This window comes from Chiroxiphia lanceolata, chromosome 2, assembly GCF_009829145.1.
Source record: "Chiroxiphia lanceolata isolate bChiLan1 chromosome 2, bChiLan1.pri, whole genome shotgun sequence".
NCBI lineage: Eukaryota > Metazoa > Chordata > Aves > Passeriformes > Pipridae > Chiroxiphia > Chiroxiphia lanceolata.
Window position 1 is genome coordinate 52,379,265 of NC_045638.1, and position 12,012 is coordinate 52,391,276.

General features: G+C 37.5%; 1 long non-coding RNA gene across 1 annotated transcript; it reads left to right on the top strand.

The window, feature by feature from the left end:
* The first annotated feature begins 326 nt into the window (after positions 1-326).
* Positions 327-11,279, top strand: LOC116783361. Its single transcript, XR_004355653.1, has 3 exons — positions 327-351; positions 1,097-1,123; positions 10,974-11,279. It is a non-coding gene; the product is annotated as an uncharacterized LOC116783361 (long non-coding RNA).
* The last annotated feature ends 733 nt before the right edge of the window (positions 11,280-12,012 follow it).

A 12,012-nucleotide genomic window follows, 5' to 3' on the forward strand; every position in this document is an offset into this window, starting at 1 on the left:
GTTTCTTTTTTTGTTTTGGTTTTAATTATAGCAATTGCCATTAATAAAAGATTCTGAGGTAAGGACTTGTGCATTCCATTCACTCAGTACCGTGTTTAATTCCTATCAGTGTTCAATCACTTGTTACTTTATTTTTAGGGGCAAATTTATAGCAAGCTGCTGGATCACATGTACCCAAGTATTCGAAGTATCTGCAGCTGCTTACATTGCAAGAGGTCCAAGCTGCATTCCTGTCATGAATCATAGATTTGTGAGGGCAGAGCCACAAATATATATTAAAAAAATGTAGCTTACATGGCTTGAAATCAGATTTTAAACCACCTTCCTAAAGGGTTCATACTGCCAGAAGAGGTGGGGCACTCCTTCACCCAGGTTATGATCTCTTTCCCTGTGCAGGGCATCTTTAGCCTCTCGTTATGAGCTTCTGCTGGGATGTTCACTGGAGACACACCATACTCATTGTGTGACTGTAGATAGAAAGGATAATTAACAGAAAATTAACAGAAAATAATTCAGGACCAACTTCCCAGGGAGGGACAGTGGATTTTGCATTGTCATTGACGCAAATTCTTTCCTGCAGGATTTGCTTGCGCAAACAGGACTTGGACCTATAACTTACGTCCTTTTGCTATACATGAGAGTGTCACCAAACGGCACAACAGTTACTGGTGGTGAAATAGGTGAGACAGGAAATCTATCATGCAAAAAATCGGTCTGTGGTGAATAGATCTATGTATCAGTGAATGTCTGTGTGTGTGAATGGACACAGACAACGTAGTTCATTCTCAGTCACATTCTCTATTTTGAGAATGCCAACAATTGCCAGGTTACTCTGAAAATATTTGGGACTAAAAAGTTTCTCAGCTGCTGTTGTGACTGGATAATAAAAATGAGAGTGATTGCTGTTAGTCACTAGTGATTGTTTTGTGATTCATTTTTAGCTTCCGATTATGAAGGAAAAAAGGAAAAAAACCTACCATGTGACACAGATATCAACCCAACCAATACAAACAGAGTTAAACAAACAGTTCATGAACAACATGTAGACTGAAATTAAAATAGTTCACCACTCCTTTTGTTTTTCTTTCCTTTACAGATTGGAATAATTCTGAAGGGAAAGAGGGTAAGTTCATATGTGAGTCACTAATCAGAGAGGGCTGAACTGCTTGCATAGTTTGAAAAATTCTCCGTATAATAAGATTAACATAACAATATAAGTATGTTCATTCAATAAGTAATAATTGTAATAATTATACTATGAAAATTAGAATTGATTAGAATCCTTTGGACTTCATAAAAAGTTCTGCAATTTTATTATATAAGACAAGAAGTTTCAAATATTGTACATGAAGGTAGGTGAGACTTTTAGATCACAGGAAGTTCCAATTTAAACGAAAGTTATGTTTGCCAATCTGCATATATTTTATCCTTCAAAATGGCCACAAAAGCACTTGTCCAATTTCTTTCCTATTTTCCATATCCTGTATATCTTCCTGCTTTTCTTTCCTAATCTACAATGCCAGTTTAATGATTCAAACTTAATTTTTATTCCAGGTCTTCTTTTTAACTGGAGATTAATGTTCAGTCCCCTGATAGTTTATAAAGAAATTGTGTCATCTTGTTACTTGCATTCTGAAGGAGATATCTGTAATTTCTTGATGCAGGGACAACATACAGATATTTTTCTCAGATAATAAGAAAAGAGTGAAGAATAGTAAAAGAGGATTTTCACAAAGCAGTATCTTGGGAAGATGAGAGTAATGCTTTATTTCAGTATTTAAAAGCCTCTTATGTGCTTGCCTGTGTTCAGTGCTAAAAATGCAACATACAATGAAATGAATGTGTCAGGGCTTTTCTAGGAGCATGCATTTGAATAAATAGTTACCGGACAGACACAACAGTAGTAAGGCTGATATCAGGAGTACATAATCACGTGGAGTAAAAAGCACCTGAGAATAATAGTGGACTGGGAAGTAACCTGTGCCTTTTTTTTTTCCTATTAACATTTTTTGTCAGTGCTTTATCTACCCTACAGAAGGAGGGATAGTTATGAGCTCAAACAAATACCATTTCTGAGCGCCTTCATGCACCTTGCCATCTGAGTTTAACTTCCCCTCTAAATCAGCTATTTGTGTGATCTCTTAATGTTGAGTTTGGAGAAAAGAACAAAATGTAGAATGACTTTTGTGTAAGAATGCCTGTCTTTTTCACTTCTGAATATCATAATGATGTTTTATACCAGATTTTTAAAGGCACATCTGTTTATCATTTCAGTGCTCATAAAGTGCTATCAAAAAATAATGACATATTATTTATAGGTATTGCAAAAGTGCTACCTATTAAAGGGTTTTCTGAGAATAGCAATCTATTACTCATCAATCCATGCTGACCAGCAGTCTTTTTCAGACAATTTCCCACATTTGGTATGTGTATGTATGTTTACATGGACACAAAAGCCCAGAGAGATTCTTTGTTGAGTAAGAGCAAGCTGAGTTTCAGCCAGTTCTGCCTGGAAGCTTCATGGCCCTGCTAGTATGGAGTGCTCCTGAGCTAAAATAATCAGGGGAGGTTTAGGCTGGATATTAGGAAAAAGTTCTTCACACAGAGGGTGGTTGACCACTGGAACAGGCTCCCCAGGGAAGTGGTCACAGCACCAAGCCTGACAGAGTTTAAAAAGTGTTTGGACTCACTTTTGTCTCAGGCACATGGTGTGATCTTGGAGGTGTCCTGTGCAGGGCCAGGAGCTGGACTCCAATGATCCTTGTGGGTCACTTCCAACTTGGAATATTCTATGATTTTATGATTCTGTAAAATACTCTTTCTTGCACAGCACTCTTCACCATGGAGCTAGGCTCTGTTGTTAAAGAACAATATATATGATTCTACAGATTTTCCTAAGGTTGTTGTTTTGGATTGATGACAGTGCCTAAAGAAACACATAATATAATTTCATTCAAATTACTTATAAAAGTGGGTTCAAGTATTTGTTAAAGAATTACAGGGCAAGAATTTTCACAGCTAATTTGAAATACCCTTGATTTCTTTTCTCTTCAAAAATGTTGCAGTTAATCATAGAGCAGAAACAACACCATATATTTAATCTCAATAAAAACAAAGAATAATTTTGTGGAGAACAAAGAGAACAAAGATGTATTCAATGCAACTATCCTCATTTAGACTGCACTGTTAACAGCACAAGAACCTTTTTTCCAAGAAGTCTGCAACATAACTATGACACCTTTTGCCCTAGCCTGGTTCAGACTTCTGGCTACTACTACAGTACAGGTTATGTTTGTCAGAAAATATTCACAAAAATCAGAGCATGTCCCTGTCTGATTCTTCAACAAAAAATATTAACTAAACCACTTTCTTACTACTCCTGTTTTGAAGTATTTGCAAACAGTGACAGCAAAGGAACAAATTAAATCAGTTCTTATGTGAAATCACAAAAGATTATTTTGTTGTATATGACATTCAGTCAGACTAAAGAACTACGAATTTGCATACCCTTGTTTCAGACTTTTATATAAAGTAAATGATCAATCAGTGTAGAAGAGACTAAAAATCAATAAAGCAAATACATTTTCCTTGTAATTTGTCCAAAGGTTGTGATTTAGTTACAGTGCAACTTAAGTTGTTGATTCAGTTACAGCATGTACGACAGTAAAATGTCTTTTTATTGATCACAAACTATGTGATCACAAAACAAAGAGAAGAGAGTTTAAAAATGCCAAGTCCAAAGAAGAATTTCATCTTAATGGGCTTTATTACAACCATTTCCCTCACTGTGTCTTGATCTGAAGTCCGCAGGAGTGGACTTCAACAACTGTCTTTCCATCGACTGCAGTGAGTATTAAAATGGGTTTTTGAAATCTTATACAATTAAAAAATTGTAATAAAACCTACATATGAGAAACTTTCATTTGCCAGAAACATTCCTCATATGGTGATTGTGTTGATGACAGTGACATTTTGCCATACAGAATGCAAACAGAAGAACTATGTAGAGAAGGAATAACTCACTTGAAAATTAAAACCCAGATTTTCCTCAATTTTTAAAGTGGAATTACTGATTCAGTTTTTTAAAAAGTCATCTTTTAATGGTGGAGATTCTTGTCCATTCCTTAAATGGAGGACGTTGCAGACCAAGCCAACCACAGGCAACAACCACTGTGTATGGATTTTTTTATATGCGTACACAAGTGTATATACATCAAGTGTAAAATGCCTCTTCTTAAAATCAGTTGTAATTTCTGACCTGGGAAGGCTGGCTAAGGGCAAAGGGAGAGGGAGAAGGATTTTGTTACCACAGGCGTAAACCAATTCTGGCACCAGCATTTGCAACCGCAGAACAGAAGAGAGTAATGATAGTTTACATTTTTTAAATTTCCAGGAGGACATATTTAACATCCTATGGGCTTATCACTTAAAAATATATGCCATCAATTCCTCAAATAAAATTCTTACTTTTAATAACTTCTACTTCGACCTTGCAAAACAGACAATGCCATGATCAATTATCCCTGAAGTCTTCCTTAAATCTCCTTTAAAACGTTGCCTACTCCAGTGAAAAAAAAAGGATCAGGATTTATAAAAAATTTGAAGTGAGGTGGTAAGTGACTGCCATCCTTTAAAATCAGGATGGCTTGGACATGAATTTCCATACACCCCCTCCCTAATGTCAATCTCTACAAAATAGACCATTGAATTTGCCTTCATACAGCCTGAAGTGTCCCAGAAGGTGCAAAGTAACCCAGCCTGAGTAAATAAAGAGATGGATGTGTTCCTGGGTTCTGGTTTTCCTCTGTAGTTCCTTAACACATAATAGATTTCATGTAGTTAGTCCATTAACCAAAAGACAGCGAGATTGTGGAAATTATTATAATTTAGAGTCACTTACTGCCTGTTTAAGACAAAAACAGAAATTGTTTTTCTAAGTAACTGATGAGAGTATTTACCTAAGGAATGGAACATCCAGGTACAAATCCTCACTTCAGAATACCTGTATACCAAATAAAATAGTTGTGGCAAGGGGAGCTGAAACCAAGGAGCTCAGCAGAATAGGTATGTGGGTGGCCTGGATCCAGCCTCCGCCCTGTATGAGGTGAAAGCCTCTGTCATACTCTTCTAGCAGAATAGCTTCATTATTAGTATGAAGTAGAAAAGCATACCCTGCCTATACATGTTGCTGTATTTTGACCATATTCACAGGATCAGGCCCATGATACCCCTAATGTGAGATTCCTGCTTTGGCTTAAACTTAAACAGCTTCAATGCCTGTGGTGATTTAGACTTTAAAAAGCTTTTTAAGTCCATCTCTACTAAATATTTAGTAGGAATACTTATTATTACTTATTAATCTTATTTGTACATGGTTCTTTCAGTGTTCATTCTTGTCACTAAGGAATTGTTCTCTCATGGGAGAGATCTGATCGCTAGCATGAGGTGGGGAAAAGAGAATAGGGTATGTGTGCCAAGATATGTGAAGCAGTTAAATACGGAAGTTATAGCCAATCTCTTGCTTTGGCCTTTGTACACTCTGTGATGTTTCAGTAAAGTGAGAGGTCATGGTACATTCTCAAAGCATCTTAATATGGGCCACTAAGTGTTAAAAGAGACAACAGAGCAACACAGCCATGAATTACAAAGACTGGTAGGGAAGTGTTAAGGTTTTAAGTAAAATGTATGCCAATGCTTTAAAAGGTGCAGTCTGGGCTGGAGGATATTGGGATATTGTATTCCTTCCTCCCTTCCCCCTCCCCCCGCCTCCCACTTTCTTCTTCTATATTCCTATATTCTATATTGCAATCTGTAAAAAAACTGTAATGCATTTTGGATCACAGCTGCTTACTGTACCAAAATGCAGTACTGAATTTGGAAGAATGCATGGCACATTTTAAAATTATCTGTACCACAGATTCTGCAATGATAAGGGTTGACATTCCTGGGAGGTCAACTGCCAAATCAATTAAAGACAATTCGGATGTGGAGGCTGAGCTACTGATGGCATTTCTTCCCAGAAGATGATATGAAAGAAACACTCAGCTTCCTTGCTACAAACTTTCTGTTCTATTCTGCCTGGAGAAGGGAGAGACTTGGAAAGGATGCGTCCCATACATTTAAAGTGCACAATAAGAAGCTTCTAAAAGGATACTGAAAACAAAAGGAAAATTTTATGAAAATTTAATAACAAATAAAGATGAAATAAAAGAATATGACTTGCATGAACTTGGCAGAGGTAAGAGAGAATGGTTGTCTTCTGGGAAGTGAGTATATAAGAAGATAAAAGACTTTGAAAATATATTTAAAAGACTTTGAAAATACATCTTTGGTTTGGTTGGTTGCTTGGTATCAGTTCTTTGTCACATTAGTTTTTTCTATTACAAATATATGTTTTGAAGAGATCTCTTTCATGAACTGACCTGCTAGAACAGTACAAATATGCTCTTTCACGTTACCCTGAATTGAATAAATAGCATTCTTTTTTTTTTTCCTTTGAAAAAAAGTCACTGTTATTCATCTAGTTCAACAGTCTCTCACTTTCCAGTATTGCAAGCCAGTTTTAGTTATTCTGATGAGTCACAGGGTTGTGCTGCCAAGAGGTTCTTTTGTATAGCCAATGCATTATTCCAAAACACTTCATTTTATTTTTGCTAGAACTTTATCTAAAATAACTTTGGCCCATTTGGTCCTAGATTTGTCCCATTCAGGTTTCAAGCACATAACTTACATAGAGGAGGTTAACAGTTTCCTGAATTTGCAGAAGGCACCCTCAAAAGTTAAATCCGGTTCAATTCACCACAACATTTCCTATTGTCATTTCACTCAATACTGAGAAAGCTTCAAGTGACTGCTACTTACAGACACCTCAGTTAGGTGGGATTAATTCAGGTCCTCAAGTCTTTAAATCTGTACTAAGCACCTATTTTTAAAGACACACTATCTTTCATACAGACACCATGGCTCTGATACATTTGGCAGGCTTGATGTTCAGAATTACATCTACGACCCTTAAATCTGAGCACCTAGAAATTATGGCATAAGGTATAGGACTGATGGGAAATGTCAACAGGTAGTCTAGCTACAATAATTTTTACTAGCTGAAAAGTATATGAAATGTGTATTAGTGGGATATGCAGTCCTGCAATCACCAAATCACGCTGGGATATATACTAGTGGGTTGCAAAATGAAGCAAAGTTTGAATAAGTAACTTCAATTTGCAATATTCTATACATAGCATAATTTGGAACGAGGTATACCAAGATCTTAGTTTTTCTTCAGATAAATTTGGGTTGCAAAGATTTGCTTCCCTTCCCTGTATAACTGCATTTCGCTTTGCCATGAAAGACCGTTTCCTGATGAACTGACAACTGTTCAGCTTCTAGCAGCACTCTTTGTTACTGTGTAAAGGAGCTCACTATACTACAGTCGCTGAGATTGCTGAGATTGTTGCAAAAATTCTTCACCAAAGTGACTTTTTACATACAAAATCAATGGGAACATTTTCTGAACTTTCAGTACTTCCCTTGTCCCCTCCTTTGTGTGTGTTTGTTTGTTCTTACTCAGCCCCATCATCATCTGGCATTGTTCTTGACTAATTGCAATGGACTGATTCTTAACACGTGTTGTCAGTGGATTGTTTACTGGCATATCTGACAATATGACCATCTACTTCAATCTCTTATGAATTTTGGTGGTTTTATGCTGTGGAAATTTAATAAACAGACTGGTAATTTAGAAAAAGAAATGTCAGCAAGATGTGTGGGATAGGACAAGGCCTACTCTATATCCCATATTCTTCAAATGCAATTGTTTCTTTTCAAAGCAGCACAGCTGTTCAGCAATCAAGGACTATCTGTATCCCATATGCTAAAGCCAGATGTCAATATCACTGTGTGTGAATTTGCAATGCACTGTTCTGAACAGTCAAACCATATTTCAGGGGAGGACATTGTCCAGGGAACTGAAGTGGGAGAGTTTCCAGCACAGCTCTGTGCCAAAGTAGTAATAAATCCTTTCTTTAGGGTTTAGACAAAAGCTTTGCATTATGTGGAAAAAACTAACTCCTCTTTCTTAACCAATAAAGCAGCAAAACTACGAACCAGTGTTTTAAAACATGCTTACCTCTCTCCACTGCCTAGGAAAGGCACAGAGTGTGAGTAGCTCAGATGAAAGCATCTACTTTTTGTCAAATGAATCCCACCCTCAGTGCATAGTCACATGTGATTATGAAAGCAGAGATTTACTACCCTCCACCCCTACAGTGCATGCTGTATCTTCCCACTCATTCCACCTCCCTGCACGAGATATGTTCATCATATGTGTCTTCCCCTCTGATCCCTTTAAATGCTCTTTGCTCAGCCAGTATTGCTGAGGTAGGTGGAAACCTACCACCACTCCAGTGACCCCAGTAGCATTTAAGATGCATTACTTTCTTGGTCATTTACTTTCCCATCTACTAGTAGTGCTAGTAGTCTCCCACTTTTCTTCTTGCTCCGTATCTGAATCCTATCAGTACAAATCACTGATTTAGATAGATTGAGGGAGATCATGGACAGATCCTGTGTCCCTTGGAGCACAACATCTGTGTCAGGGTCGGATGCTGGAGAAGAACTGTCTCACATACCAGAATGACTCTAAAGATAATATTAAGAAAAAAAAATTGAGACTACAATGAAAATTCTTCTAGACATCTATTCTTGTGATGCCATGAAAAAAAATCTTTCTGGGGTAAACCAAATGTTGGTAATAAGGCATTGAAATTCCAGGCAAAAATAATGAGAAATGAAAACAGAAGTGATGTGGTATTCAGCATTCTGAATGACAATTCTTAGGCAAAATGAAGGGGCAGAAACTTTGAATACATACTGGATAAAAGGAAATACATTATTGGATTTCCTTTTTTATTCACCAAACCCCTAGGGTCCCATCACATACTGAATTCTCTACAGTTCATTATAATATAAATCTCACCCTTTTTCCATACACAGTGCACCTATTCATCATCAATGAACAAGTATCTTGCACCATTAATTTTTTACATTTAAATCCAAGGCTATTGCTGGCATGGAAGCTACAAGACCCCCCAGGAGGCAGTATAAAATTGTACACTGAATCATGAACATTAGAAGTTACACAACCACAAGTGAATGACCTCACATTTCAAATAGTTTGATCCAGGATGGTCTTTTTAAGTGAGAGAGACTGCAAGGTTACTTGTGTGCACATAAATCAGTGGAGCACATGGAAATTGCATATAAGAATAATTCAAACAGAATTTTTGCTGTGTGTATACCAGTAACAGTTTGAGAAGCACAAAGCTTTCACCAAAGTTGAAATGAGTCTGTTCTTTTTCATATATGAATGTAATTCGTCCCCCATTCTCCCCATACTATTCTAAGGACAGATGTAATTTACATTTTTCCTTTCCTGGAAGATACCAGATGGTTAACAAAGTGCTGCAGGAGCTGAATTCAGAGGAAAAGAGATGGATCCTATTTCCAAGAACTGTATAAAGTTCCAACTTTCTGTTTAAAGGTTTTTACAGCACTTTGTTTCCAACAGTTTATTGCATCCTGACTAAAGCAATTTTGGCATACAATCCCAATAGGATAGCTTTGTCCTCATATATGTTAAAACTACTTCAAACCTTTGACATCTGATTGAAAATGTTAACTTCTCAGACATTCTTTGTTAGCCAAAGAACAAGTATCCTGGTAGCACCCAGGATACTGACATCAAAATAGTCGCCAAAGAAGTAAGTCAATCTCCTCTTACTGCACAATAAGGCACATGCGGTCTTTGAGGGACTGCATGTAAAGGAAAATTGTTCTAAAGCAGCTGAGTAGCTTGACAGCTACTCAATACAACATTTGAGTCTCATGAATGGTAACTCTTGTAGGTGTTTAGACACACTCTCAGTTTAAAAAGAACCATACCCAAGGGTTTTAGAGAAACCTGTTTGACTTCTGAGTTGATTAATGAAATCATTGGATAAAAGGAGGTGTTTGCACTGCATGAATGAACTCTCCTAACAAGAAAATGGCTGGGATCCAGCCAGCAGAAGACAGCATCGACCTATCCCTTCTCCAGAGCTTAGTCCCAGGATTTGCAGAGATGCACGCCTAATTACATCGGTTTCAGGCTGTTGCACACAATCTGACATTAGGCATTCACAAAAGCCCAGCCTGCTTTTCTAAATCCAGCCTGCCTTCTGCATAACAGTTTATGGTTTAAACACTTATGAGGGATGTAGGAAGTTTAGATGCCTGAGTCTTTTTAGCTTGAGCTCTGTCCTAAACTTCATGCTGTAGACCAACTATGCACTGTACTTTCCTCTTGTACAAGCTTTGTTCTTTTGAGCAAGGTCCAGACTTAGGACAGATCATTTTCTTACTGCTGGAAGGAGAAGAACAAATAATTCAGGAACCTCTTGGGTAGGTCGCTCAGCTGGGAGAGGGGAGACCTGGTTCAGGTCCTGACCTTAGTCTCTACTTTTTTTCTAAATCTCACTCGTGCAAACTGCATAAACATCTCTGGGAGGGGAACCAGGCATCTCCCCACTCCCTGCAGAGTGCCCTAACTGTGAGGCCTCAGAGATCTGGGCAAGTTATCACTCAGCATGTGGGACACTGAATCATCCTCTCAAGATGCCTTTCTTACTTGTCTGACTAAGCTGCCTGAACACCTAATTTAAGTGCTTTGACTTATTCCCTGAGCACTGGGTAGAAATTTTGTAGGCACTGCAAAGATAAAGTTCAAAACAGGCATTATCAAACTAGCTCTAAATCACTTTTCAAAGGTCTTGCTGAAGTCCTAAGTCCACTAAATGCACATGAAAAAAAGTCACCCGGAGTAGTTTCTATTTTTACATATTTGTTTTGCCTCAGTCATTCTTGCATCTGTTTAATTGCTGGGAAACTGTGCACTAGTGCAGTCCTTTCCTAACCAGGGATGTTCTCTCCAATTGCAGACCCTTAGATTGGCCTGACAGATAAAGACATCATCATCATTGCCATGAAGGTGAACAGAAGATGTGGCAAGGCAGAAGAATGGTTGACAATCCGTATGGTAGTATGCCTGGCAGGAAGTGTCAATTCCCTACCACAAAGGCTGCCCTCAGATTCTTCTCCTAAGGAGAAGACAAGAGAAATCAGACCGCTCACAGGGACACAATGTTGAAGAGGACAAAGGGCAAGCCTAAAGAGAATAGCAGAGTATAGTACAGCACTGCAAAGAATACAGTATTCATTCTCTGCTCTTGCCTCCCAGTGATTTTGCTGCCTTGCCCTCTGTACTTTATATTCTTTAGCTATTAAAGGAATTAAAAATTCAATAATGCACATTAAAAACTGCAGCCTTGACCCAAAGGAATGGAAATAACAGTTGAGGGTCTCTAAACTTTCTCAGAGAAAGCACACAAGGACATTTACAAACTTGCAATTCATAAAAGAGCAGTAAATTATTTTATTCTATGCATCTATAAGGCTTGTGTTATTTTTATGCAGAAGGTCAAAATAATTCCACATGTAATTCAACACAGCAAGTGAAGCTGCATTGTGTCTTCATACGGCCATATAGATTACCTAGACTATCATTTAAAAAACAACTAATTACCACAGTTAAAAAATATTTGTAATAAAACAAATTAACATTTCATCATGTTCCTTCCTATGGCACATTAAAGCTGTGGCTGTTGGTCTTCTACTATTCTGTCTTAAATCTAGGACAGAGTATTGGAAGTGTTTTTTGGCCTGTGGTTTGAGGGGGTGTTTGGAATATATGTTCCATGAATGCTTCAGGACTATCCCATTTTTTGCATGTGATTGGAAAGGACTGGTTTTAGTAATCTAGGTGGTCTGTTCTATCCTATGATCTTATCTTTTGGTTTTTCAAAGTTTTCATCATATACTTTGCAATATGTCTTTCACACTCTTGGACTGGATCGCTACTCTCAAACCGCTAATGGATAAAATTTAACTGTTTGTTACAGAGAAAAACGTCTGAAGTGT